This window comes from Anabrus simplex, chromosome 1 (genome assembly GCF_040414725.1).
Source record: "Anabrus simplex isolate iqAnaSimp1 chromosome 1, ASM4041472v1, whole genome shotgun sequence".
In the NCBI taxonomy this organism is placed as follows: Eukaryota; Metazoa; Arthropoda; class Insecta; order Orthoptera; family Tettigoniidae; genus Anabrus; species Anabrus simplex.
In genome coordinates, this window is record NC_090265.1 from 1,802,395,801 (window position 1) to 1,802,409,457 (window position 13,657).

Genomic DNA, 13,657 nt, shown 5'->3' on the forward strand with positions numbered 1-13,657 from the left:
TCCCCTCGGGTAAGACTGCGGAGATAGCTACAGAGATATAAAACTGGTGGCCATTACCTGGGCTGCTGTTCTGCCCGCCTCCTGTCCTGACACACACACACTCTCAGAAATTCGGCCATCTATAAGACAAGGTAGCTTGAAAAAGCCGCAGCTTATATACCCCAAGAGATGGTTCGAGAAGGCTGTGGACTAAATCCGGACACACCCTCTCATTTTTATTGGATAATCCAAAAGGTACAAGAAGTCTTATATTGGTTGAAAAATAATTACAGAAAATTTGTGACTGGCCAGATTCAAAAGCTGGCGGAATGATAACGAAGTGTTGCAAACCTTGAAATATTGAAATAAATGAACGTTAGCTTATTTGTGAAAACCTATGAACACAAAACTTCTTTAAATCACTAATTCTTCTACATTGCACCAGACTGCATTACCTCAGTTTTTTGTAATGACACCTATGGAGAAAAGTTCAAACCTTTTGACGTAAACCAAAACAAAACAAATAAATCCAGTCAGTTTAGGCAACTTCAAAATTGCACATTTTTCAGTTATTCAGTGGTGGCATCTTGCAGTCGATGTCCCACCTTCATGCATTAGTGTTATCAAAGTTAATAGATGCGCTTCCTTTAAATGTGCTGGGTTGAGGTGTTCCTCCCGGTACAATGATTATTATTATTATTATTATTATTATTATTATTATTATTATTATTATTATTATTATTATATATAATTCGCTGGGGCCATCAGGGTCCACGTTAAGTCTTGTTGCATTTGACACTGAACTTGGCCTTCTTTAGAGCCCAAATTTCCCGCATTCTTTGTGAGTGGGCCTGCTTACGCACCTCTGTCCAAGGGGCACCGTGTCTTCTCTTCGGTTGCTCGTCTCGGTTTAGCCCGTTCATCAATATTTTCTTGCGGAAGAGATCTCAGTTAAGGGCGTCTTCAGCTGAGATATGTAGCATTTGCAGGTCTTCTTTGGTATTTCTAAACCAGGGAATTGTGGTTTTGGGGTTTGAATCAAAAAAGTGAAAGATTTCTTTAGTTAACTTTCTTCCGTCCATTCTTTTCAGATGACCGTAAAATCGTGCCCGTCTTTTTCTGATTGTGTCGGTAATTTTCTCTATTTTGCTGTAGACTTCCTTGTTGGATCTCTTTTGATGGATTCCATTTTTGTACTTTGATCCCAAGATTCCTCTCACAATTTTGCGTTCTCTTTTCTCCAGTTCTTCAAGGAGTCCTTTGTTGGCATTTAAAGACAGGGTTTCGGCTGCATATAGAACTACTGGCTTCAGAACTGTTTCATAGTGACGTATCTTGATGTTTTGGGAAAGGCATTTTTTGTTGTAGATTGTGCGGGATGTTTGGTAGGCTATTTCCAGTTTGCGTACTCGCTCCTGAAGTGCTTCTTTGTCCAGTCCATTTTACATGATGATCTCACCCAGGTATTTGAATTTGTCTACTCGGGTGATGTCCCCGTATTTTGTATGGAGTTTTGGTGGAGCGTCTTTGATGTTAGTCATTACTTGTGTTTTCTCAAACGATATCTGCAAACCAGTTTGTTCGGCAATTTCCTTTAAAATTTCAACTTGAGCTCTAGCGGTTTCTATGTCGTTTGAGAGAACAGCAATATCATCGGCAAATGATGAGCAGTCTGTTGTGATCTCCTTGGATTTGGTTCCTATTCTCAATGGACTGTAGTTGGTTTCCTGTAATCTCACCCGCCAGGTTCTGATGATCTTTTCAAGAACACAGCTGAAGATTATCGGGGATAGCCCATCACCTTGTTGGACTCCTGTTTTGATGTCAAAGGAATGCGAGAGACATCCGTGGAACTTCACCTTGGATTTTGTATCGGTCAGGGTGGCTCTAATTAATGCCAGCAGTTTCAAATCAACTCCAAATTCATTTAAGATGTTTAGCAGGACTTCCCGGTCAATGGAGTCGTACGCTTTCTTAAAGTCCACAAAGACAGACACATACTGCTTGGACCTTAGTGTACAATATCTGATGATCGTTTTGAGATTTTGGATCTGTTCAGCTGTTGAGCGACCTTTTCTGAACCCTCCTTGGTATTCACCTATTTGATGTTCGACTTGTGCTTCCAAACGCTCCAGGATGGCAAGTGATAGAATTTTGATGTTCTTCATGCTGCTTTTTTTGCGTAGTGGATGGATCAAAGCTATTTTACAATCTTTGGGTAGGGTCTCCTTGTTCCAAATTTCTTCTATTTGCTTTTGCAAGATATCAAGTGATTCCTCTGGGGCATATTTCCATAGTTCTGTTACTACTGAGTCTTCACCCGGCGCTTTGTTATTTTTGAGACGGGCAATGTGGCGCTTGATTTCATCTCTGTCGGGTGGTCTGGAATCTGGGTACCTGAGTAAGGGTTCCTTGGTCTCAATGGCGCTTTGCGGTTTAGAGCAATTAAGTGAATTCTTGAAGTAATCTGCCAGAATGCTGCAATTTTCTTCATTTGACGTCGCCAGTGTGCCGTCCTTTCGCTCAAAGCATAGAGATGCTGGTTTATAGCCAGTGAGTTTGCGTTTGAAGGCTCTGTAGTACTCTCTGCTTTCATTCTTCGTAATGTTTTGTTCTATCTTTTCAATGAGAGATTTTTCGTATTTACGTTTCTCAGTTCTGAACACCCTAGCTACTTGGGCACGTTGGGTTTTGTAGGTTTCCCAATCATTTTCTGATTTCGTAGAGTAGTACTGTTTCCATGCACTGAACCTTTCTTGGAGGACTGATTCGCAGGTACCATTCCACCAGGCTTGCTTTTTGCTTCTCTTGATTTCTGCAACGTCTTTGGCGGCCTCAACAAGAAGATTATTGGCGTTGTTAAAGTCACAGTCATTTGGTCTAGCCTTCTCCTGGAACTCTTCGACCCCTTGCCGAAGTTTATCATTGTCGAAGCGTGTGACCTGTTCGGTTGCCTTCCTTGTGTTTGCGGGAATTGGTTTGAATTTGATAAGAGACATATAATGATCTGAGGCCACATTGATGCCTTTCTTTACCTTCACATTCATAATCTCCGGGCTGTTTCTCCTGGAGATTGCAACATGATCAATTTGGAACTCTCCGAGAGCTTGGACGGGAGAACGCCAAGTCATTTGCTTTCTAGGTGGATGGCGAAAGTGGGTCGACATGACCTGCAGGTTGTGATTTTCGCAAATGGACACCAGTCTTTTGCCGTTGGGATTGGTTCTTTTGTGAGCAAGGTAATTTCCTATAACTTTCTTGTACTTCTGTTCACGACCTAGTTGGGCATTGAAGTCACCCAAAAGAAGCTTGACATGGTGTTTGGGGATTTTGTTTAATTTTTCATCTAGTAGGTCCCAGAAATTATCAACGTTGTCTGGATCAGACTTGTTCTTATCGTTTGTAGGAGCATGTGCGTTAACAAGGGCATAGGTTTTGTTCGCGCATTTAATTGTGAGTATAGACAATCTGTCATTCACAGATTCAAAATTTGCAACCGATTTAAGGATCTTGGTTCTAACAGCAAACGCGGTTCCAAGCATCACAACTCCATTGAGGATTCCTCTTTGCGCTTTGCTCTTGAAAAATCGGTAGCCTTCGGATTCAAAAGTCTCTTCATCTGGGTACCTTGTTTCCTGTAGGGCCATTATGGATATCTGATTTTCGTGAAGAGCTTTGGTGAGGGTTTTCAGCTTGCCAGTTTGTTTAAGTGAATTTATGTTGAAAGTTGCTTGAAAGGTTTTAGATTTTGGCCTGAGTTTTTGACTCTTCGGGGTACACCGAGACGCTCCGACTCGTCTCTTGCATGATGTCGAGTCTCCCCCAGAATCCGAACGAGACTCGTGCGCCGTGGCATTCACGACGAGGGATTTATCCGAAGATTTACCCCCTGGGGTATGTTTCTTGAAATGTTGTGCCATCATGCTTTTTGACTTGACTTTGCTTTGGACGGGTACCCATCCTTTTACAACTAGGGTTGTTAGCCCTAGAGGTTGCCTCAAGATGTTTTCTGGCTTCTGGTCATTGACCAGTCTTCGCCGTAACCCTGACAAGGGACCAGTTTTTTTTTCCACGGTGGTATTTTATTTCCCTACTACCCTCTGACTCTGCTGGCGGCAGAGCCAGCGAGCTTCCCCAATTCCAATGGGACGCGCCCGATGGAGGTAACCGGTAAATCCCCACACATTATTATTATTATTATTATTATTATTATTATTATTATTTAGTTTACATTAATTGTAAGTACAATTTATGGATGGTGAAAGGACAAAGGGCATAGCCTCACATACACGAAAGTGCCTCCATCACCACTTAAAATTACAATATTCAAATACTCAATGACTTTGTACACAGTGTGCTTATATACACATAGCGTATTTATATAGGCATACTAGCAAGATACCCGTGCTTCGCTACGGTATTATACTGAAATTTATAATTGAATGCTTATTGTTTTAGATATATAATCCGCCGAAATTCGCGATCTGACTCGTTTTCTGCGAGAATCCACCAAAATTCCCGATCTGACTCGTTTTCTATTAGATTACGGCACGTTTCCTCCCATTTTTCAATCTTCCTTTCCAGCAATCGATTTCGTACTTCCCGGTCTAGTCTCAGGTATTCCTCCCGGTCAGTTGGGTCCGTAAATCTTTGCCATCTCTTCCTATAATCATTTTAATATGTATAAATTCCTTCAGGAGATCCGGCGTGGTGTCATATTGGGTGCTTTGGCGGCACTGAATCCGCGGCCGGACTGCATTCTTAGTCATTACCCGTCCAGGAGCCTTTTCCAGCGCGGTCCGCACATTTGACGACGGTCCGGAACATTATTATAATAATTATTATTATTATTATTATTATTATTATTATTATGTGTTGCTGGAATGGCTGATGACAGGGAAAACCGGAGTATCCGGAGAAAAACCTGTCCCGCCTCCGTTTTTTCCAGCACGAATGTCACGTGGAGTGACCGGGATTTGAACCACGGAACCCAGCTGTGAGAGGCCGGCGCGCTGCCGCCTGAGCAACGGAGGATACTTATAAGTACATTAAGAACAGTAAAATCAATTGGTCTCACCTCCTTCTACACCCCACCGCCGTTAAGTTTATTTACCGCCACCCCACCCCCCCAAAAAAACAATTAAAAGAAGGCTTGTTTCTTTATGTTTAAAGGAGATTCCAAACACCAATGTTCACGTCTATTGCCTTCAGTTTTGAGATATAAGTATCCCCATAAAAATAATTTATTTTTTTCACTTCATTTCACACTACTCTTCTCCCCCCCCCCCCCCCAAGTGAATTTTCCCGCAAGAAATACTTGTTTCTTTAGTAGTAAAAGATCTTCTAAATACCAATTATCACGACTCTAACTTCTTCAGTTTTTGATTTATGTGTCCCCATGAAAGAAATTCAATTCCTTTACAATCCCACCCTCCAAGATGGTTTCCCCACCGAAACGCGTTTATCTTTGTTTTTAAAGGAGATCTAAATACGAATTTTCACGTCAGTAACAACTTTAGTTTTTATTAGATGTATGCATTCTCATACAATTAAGTCAATTAAATTTTCAATTCTTTCACCCCCCCCCCCCTTCATTGGATTTTCCGAGAATACGTCTTTCTTTACTTTTAAAGCAGATTGCAAATATCAAATTTCACGTCTGTAACATCTTCATTCTTGAGATATCAGTAGCCTAATTAAAAGAATTCAACACCATTTTCAGTCACTTTTACCCACCCCCCACCACCCAAGTGGTATTTCCGAAAACTAAAAATACACGATTCGTTATGTATAATAGAGATAAAAAATACCACTTTCACTTCTGTAACATGTTAAGTTTTTTTAGATATACTGTAAAAATTCTCATTTTAAAATTTCACCTCTTTTGAGTTCCCCTTAAGAGGAGTTTCCAAAAACAAATCACCTATGTTTCTTTACATTTACAGGAGATTCCAAACACCCACTTTTTACGTCTGTAACATTTTACGCTTCCAAGATATTCTGTAGATATAGCCTTTCAAAAAATTCACCCCAATTTGTCACTCCTGTTTAACCGCCATTAATTGGATTTTCCAAAAACTAAAAAATACGTGTTTCTTTATTTTTAAAGGAGGTCACATATACAAATTTTCAGTTCTATATTATCTTAAGGTTCTGAAATATAAGTATCCTCATTAAAGGCATTCAACCCATTTTTCACCCTTTTACACCCCTCCTATTGGGATTTACAGGAAACAAAAGAATACGTGTTCCTTTATTGTTAGAGGAGATTCTAACTACCAAATTTTATATCTGTAAATTTTAAAGTTTTAAGATGTAGACACTCTCATTTTTAAAAAGTCACCCCCCTTTTCACCCCCCAATATTTAAATTTTCCAAAAACGAAAAAATACGTGTTTCTTTACTTTTAAAGTAGATCCCAAATACCAATTTTCAGGTCTGTAATATCTTCAGCTTCTGAAATATAAGTAGCCTCATTAAAGGCATTCAACCCATTATTCACCCTTTTACACCCTTCCTATTGGGATTTTCCGAAAACAAAAGAATACGTGTTTCTTTATATTTAAAGGAGATTCTAAATACCAATTTTTATATCAATACACTTTAAAAGTTTTGAGATATAGATACACTCATTTTAAAAAATCACCCCCTTTTCACCCCCCCCCCCGTTAATTGGATTTTCCAAAAACAAAAAAATACGTGTTTCTTTATTTTTAAAAGAGATCCCAAACACCAATTTTCAGGTCTGTAATATCTTCAGGTTCTGAGATATAAGTAGCCTCATTAAAGGCATTCAACCCCTATTTCACCCGTTTCACGATTCCTATTGCTATTTTCCGAAAACAAAAAAATGCGTGTTTCTTTATTTTTAATGAAGATTCTAAATACCAATTTTTACATCTGCAAAGTTTAAAAGTTTGGAGATATAGATTCACTCATTTTTAAAATTCACCCCCTTTTCACCCTCCCATTAATTGGATTTTCCAAAAACAAAAAAATACGTGTTTCTTTATTTTTAAAAGAGATCAAAAGTACCAATTTTCAGGTCTGTAATATCTTCAGTTTCTGAGATATAAGCACCGGTATCCTGATTAGGCATTCAACCCCTTTTTCACCCTTTTTCACCCCTCCTATTGGGATTGTCTGAAAACAAAAAAATACGTGTTTCCTTATTTTTAAAGAAGATTCTAAATACCAATTTTCACATCTCTAAACTTTTAAAGTTTTGAGATATAAACACACTCATTTTAAAATTTCACCCCCCTTTTTACCCCCTTAGCGACGGAATATCCAAAAATCCTCTCTTAGCGAGCACCTACATCTTAATATGGATATATCCCCAAAATTTCATTTCCTTATGTCCAGTAGTTTTGGCTCGGCGATGATGAATCAGTCAGTCAGTCAGTCAGTCAGTCAGGACAAGCTACTTTATATATATAGATTTAGATAATACTGTTCAACTTTCCAGTAATTCGACACGCACATATAGTTTCTCTCTCTCTATCTCTATCTATCTCCATCTCTCTAGAATCCCCACATATACTTCAGCTATGCTACAGGTTCTTAATTTTCCTTAATTAGCTCCATCATCACATTATTACCGCATGCAAGTGGCCATACAGTCGACAACATCACAAAAGATCCACTTTCAACACTCAAATTCAGTATATTCGCAAATCCTTCAATCTTATCCATGTTATATGCGCTATAATATCTGAACTCCCAGTCAAGGACGCACAGCTGCAACATGTACGAACAGTTTCCGGTGAGCAGAACATAAACTGAACAACAAAGTATTCCCTCTTAAACCAATGGAAGAGATTGATGGTGTCAGTTACCCCAGAAAAAGAAAAAGGTGGTTTTGGACGCCGATCACCCAATAGCAAATTCCTGGATGTCTCGCTAGTCACCTTCAATCAATCATCAATGATCTGCATTTAGGACAGTCGCCCAGGTGGCAGATTCCTTATCTCTTGTTCTCACAGCCTTTTCTTAAATGATTGCAAAGAAGTTGGAAATTTATTGAACATCTCTCTTGGAAAATTATTCCAATCCCTAACTCTCCTCCATATAAACGAATATTTGCCCCAATTTGTCCTCTTGAATTCCAACTTTCTTGACAGCTCGGAACATACCACTTAGTCGAACAGCTCGTCTCCTTTCTCCCAAGTCTTCCCAGCCCAACCTTTGCAACATTTTAGTAATGCTACTCTTTTGTCGGAAATCACACAGAACAAATCGAGCTGCTTTTCTTTGGATTTTTCCAGTTCCTGAATGAAGTAATCCTGGTGAGGGTCCTATACACAGGAACCATACTCAAGTTGGGGTCTTACCAGAGACTTATATACACTCTCTTTTACATCGTTACTACAACCCCTAAATGACCTCATAACCATGTGCAGAGATCTGCACCCTTTATTTACAATCATATTTATGTGATTACCCCAGTGAAGATCTTTCCGTATATTAACACCTAGATACTTACAATGATCCCCAAAAGGAACTTCCACCCCATCAATGCAGTAATTAAAACTGAGAGTACTTTTCCTATTTGTGAAACTCACAACCTGACTTTTAACCCCGTTTATCAACATACCATTGCCTGCTGTCCATCTCACAACATTTTCGAGGTCACGTTGCAGTTGCTCACAATCTTGTAACTTATTTATCACTCTGTACAGAATAACATCATCGGCAAAAAGCCTTACCTCCGATTCCACTTCTTTACTCATATCATTGATATATATAAGAAAACATAAAGGTCCGATAACACTGCCCTGAGGAATTCCCCTCTTAATTATTACAGGGTCAGATAAAGCTTCACCTACTCTAATTCTTTGAGATATATTTTCTAGAATTATAGCAACCCATTCAGTCACCCTTTTGTCTAGTCCAATTGCACTCATTTTTTGCCAGTAGTCTCCCATGATCCACCCTATCAAATGCTTTGGACAGGTCAATCGCGATACAGTCCATTTGACCTCCTGAATCCAGGATATCTGCTACATTTTGCTGGAATCCTACAAGTTGAGCTTCGGTGGAATAACCTTTCCTAAGCCCAAAATGTCTTCTATCGAACCAGTTATTAATTTCGCAAATATTTCTAATATAATCAGAAAGAATGCCTTCCCAAAGCTTACATACAATGCATATCAAACTGACTGGCCTGTAATTTTCAGCTTTATGCCTATGGCCCTTTTCTTTACACACAGGGGTTACTATAGCAACTCTCTATTCATTTGGTAAAGTTCCTTCTTGCAAACAATAACCAAATAAATACTTCAGATACGGTGCTATATCCCAACCTATTGTCTTTAGTATATCGCCCAATTCCAGCTGCATTTCTAGTTTTCAACTCTTGTATCTTACTGTAAATGTCATTGCTGTCATTGGTAAAATTTTAATACTTCTTTAGTATTGGTCACCTCCTCTATCTGCACATTATCCTTGTAACTAACAATCTTTACATACTGCTGACTGTATACTTCTGCCTTTTGAAGATCCTCGCATACACACTCCCCTTGTTCATTAATGATTCCTGGAATATACTTCTTGGAACCTGTTTCTGCCTTAAAGTACCTATACATACTCTTCCAATTTTCACTAGAATTTGTATGACTGCCAATATGCTTGCCATCATGTTATCCTTAGCTGACTTCTGTGCAATATTCAATTTCCTAGTAAGTTCCTTCAATTTCTCCTTAATTCCACAATTTCTATTTCTTTCCAACCTGCTCCTTTTTCTTAGTCTCTTTACTTATCTGTTATAATATATTGGATTTTTACCATTCCTTACCACCTTTAAACGTACAAACCTATTTTCATATTTCTCAACAATTTCTTTAAGCCCATCCCAGAGTCTATTTATATTTTTTATTTACAGTTTTCCACCGATCATACTTACTTATTAAAAACTCCCTCATGCCTGTTTTATCAGCCATATGGTACTGCCTAATTGTCCTACTTTTAAGACCTTCCTTTCTATCACACTTATTTTTAACTACCACAAAAACAGCTTCATGATCACTAATACCATCTATTTCTTCAGTTTCCCTATACAGCTCATCTGGTTTTATCAGCACCACATCCAGGATATTTTTCCCTCTATTTGGTTCCATCACTTTCTGAGTCAGGTGCCCTTCCCATATTAACTTGTTTACCATTTGTTGGTCATGCTTCCTGTCGTTCTCATTACCTTCCCAATTGACATTTGGTAAACTGAGAACACCCGCTACTATCACGTTCCTTTCCTTATCGTTTCCCGCATAGCTGATTATCTCATCAAATAATTCTGTATCCGTGTCAGCTCTACCCTTTCCCAGTCTGTACACTCCAAAGACTTCAAGTTGCCTATTATCTTTAGAAATGAGCCTTACACTTAGAATTTCATGTTTGTCATCTTTAACTTTTTCGTAGCTTACAAATTCTTCTTTCACCAGAATGAATACTCTCCCTCCTACCATTCCCATACTATCCCTATCTTCATCCGAATACATACATTGTATAAAAATGTACAAACTGACCGGCAGAACTTTCAGCTCAACCCGTTGGGGGAAACATTGTTGCAACGAGACCGAATTGCTTGGACATGGGCTGGGGTTCTGCAGAAGCACCGAATTACTGCGTTACAATTGTCACCATCGAGTAAGGATATCAGTTGCTCAAGGCCTGAGAGAGCATGGATGCGAGGTGCACTGCGACTCAACGAGAAGAGTGGACATCCGAGCCATCTAGAAGAAAAAGCAGTAATTGCAACTATCTATAAGCAAGGGAACAGGAGGTGTCTCATTGATTACTATACCAGGGAAACTATTCACTTGCATCTTGGAAGGGTGGTTGCGATCAGTGGTTCAGAGTTAGTTGGATGAAAACCAGTGTGGTTTCAGACCACAGAGGAGCTGTCAGTATGCGCCAGGTAACTGAAAAATGCTACAAGAGGAATAGACAGTTATATTTATGATTCGTAGATCTAGAGAAAGCATGTGACAGGGGACCAAGGGAAAAGATGTTCGCTATACTGGGGGACTATGGGATAAACCTTAGATTATCAAAATGAATCAAAGACATTTATATTGACAATTGGGCTTCAGTGAGAATTGATGGTAGAATGAGTTCTTGGTTCAGGGTACTTACAGGAGTTAGACAAGGTTGTAATATTTCACCTTTGTTTTTCGTAGTTTACATGGATCTTCTGCACGGAGGCACGGAGGGATTCAGTTAGGTGGAAATGTAGTAAGCAGTTTGGCCTATGCTGACGACTTGGTCTTAATGGCAGATTGTGGCGAAAGCCTGCAGTGTAATATCTCGGAACTTGAAAATAGGTGCAATGAGTATGGTATGAAAATGAGCCTCTCGAAGACTAAATTGATGTCAGTAGGTAAGAAATTCAACAGAATGGAATGTCATATTGGTGATACAAAGCTAGAACAGGTCGATAATTTCAAGTATTTATGTTGTGTGTTCTCCCAGGATGGTAATATAGTAAGCGAGATTGAATCAAGGTGTAGTAAAGCTAATGCAGTGAGCTCGCAGCTGCGATCAACAGTATTCTGTAAGAAGGAAGTCAGCTCCCAGGCGAAAATCTTTACATCGGTCTGTTTTGAGACCAACTTTGCTTGACGGGAGCGAAAGCTGGGTGGAGTCAGGATATCTTATTCATATGTTAGGAGTAATGGATATGAAAGTAGCGACAATGATTGCTGGTACAAACAGGTGGGAACAATGACAGGTGCATACCCGGAATGAGGAGATAAAGGCTAATTTAGGATTGAACTCGATGGATGATGCTGCACGCATAAATCGGCTTCGGTGGTGGGGTCATGTGACGCGAATGGAGGAGGATAGTTTAGGTAGGAGGATAATGGACTCTGTTATGGAGGGTAAGAGATGAAGAGGGAGACCAAGACGACGATGGTTAGACTCAGTTTCTAACGATTTGAAACTAAATGAGGCTACAGCACTAGTTGTAAATGGAGGCTTGTGGCGACGTTTAGTAAAGTCACAGAGGCTTGCAGACTGAACACTGAATGATGATGCATGTATGGACGATCATAAGAGCTTCTCTGCAATTTATACCGTTTCATTTATACTTGAAATATTAGTCTCCTTAAAATACTGCAAGTTATGTATTCCGGACGTGTGTGGTCAACCTCACTGGAGGACGAATGATTTATATTTTAAATAAATCTTACTACTAAGCATAGTTTCGTTCTTACCTTGCATTTTTCTATGCATCTCACTCAACTGTTCGAAAATATCGTAAATAAAGGCCTTCATTTTCCACGTACACATGTCATTAACACTTTTGCTGGTGATAACCACCGCAGGAGCGTGGTGTGCTCTGATAACCGCCAATTGAGTAGAACTTTGATGAAGGTGCCAAAGATTGAGCAACAATGGCTTAGCGATGAATATAACAATGATCAATTTTATGTTACGATTAAGTTCGCGAACTTAGGTTGCTCGGCTTGGCATCGACTGTACAAGCATTAATACAATTCAGTTTCAAGAACATATTGTTTGGTCACAAGAAGTATTTCTTGAGCGGTGACTCGCTCGGAAAGTTCTTTGATGATCTCCATCGATGGGCTGTTGCCTATCACCTAGCAGGTTCGAACATATCCCATTACTCTTTGTCTTGTGAGGGTGTTTAGGAGTTGTAGTAAGGATGTAAAGGAGAGGGCACATAAGCCTCTGGTAAGACCCCAACTAGAGTATGGGACCCTCACCAGGATTACCTGATTCAAGAACTGGAAAAAATACAAAGAAAAGCAGCTCGATTTGTTCTGGGTGATTTCCGACAAAAGAGTAGCGTTACAAAAATGTTGCAAAGTTTGGCTGGAAAGAACTGAGAGAAAGAAGAAGAGCTGCTCGACTAAGTGGTATGTTCCGAGCTGTCAGCGGAGAGATGGCGTGGAATGACATTAGTAGACGAATAGGTTTGAATGGCGTTTATAAAAGTAGGAAAGATCACGATATGAAGATAAAGTTGGAATTCAAGAGGACAAACTGGGGCAAATATTCATTTATAGGAAGGGGAGTTAGGGATTGGAATAACTTACCAAGGGAGACGTTCAATAAATTTCCAATTTCTTTGAAATCGTTTAGGAAAAGGCTAGGAAAGCAACAGATAGGGAATCTGCCACCTGGGCGACTGCCCTAAATGCAGATCAGTATTGATTGATTGAACGAATATTTGCCCTAATTTGTCCTCTTCAATTCGAACTTTATCTTCTCTACTTTTAAACGTCCACTGAAGCTTTTCCGCTAGTAGCAGCTTCTGAACCCAGGACTATTTTCACGATTTCTTTAGATACACACAGCTGAGGCCTTGCAGGCAGCTTCCTCTACACCTGCCGGTCGAGTTGTATTCCAACAACGGACGGAAATGACTGACCAAGGATGCAGTTTACTGAGTTTTCGTCACGAACGATCACCACAGCACAAACCCGTAAAATAAATAATTATCACTTTACTGCCGGTGCGTGGGGGTTCACTACTTGCACTCGCCGGCGGACAACGAATCTGTTCATATTCAAAAAATTGTAACGTTAGAAAATAATAGGTGACCAGCAATCACAATTTTCGGACTTGTGGGATAGGGTCGGTAAACGATACAGGAACAAGAACAGGTAAAGTTTTGAGACGCCGCACAACGCCTGCCCGAGGCTCTGAGCTG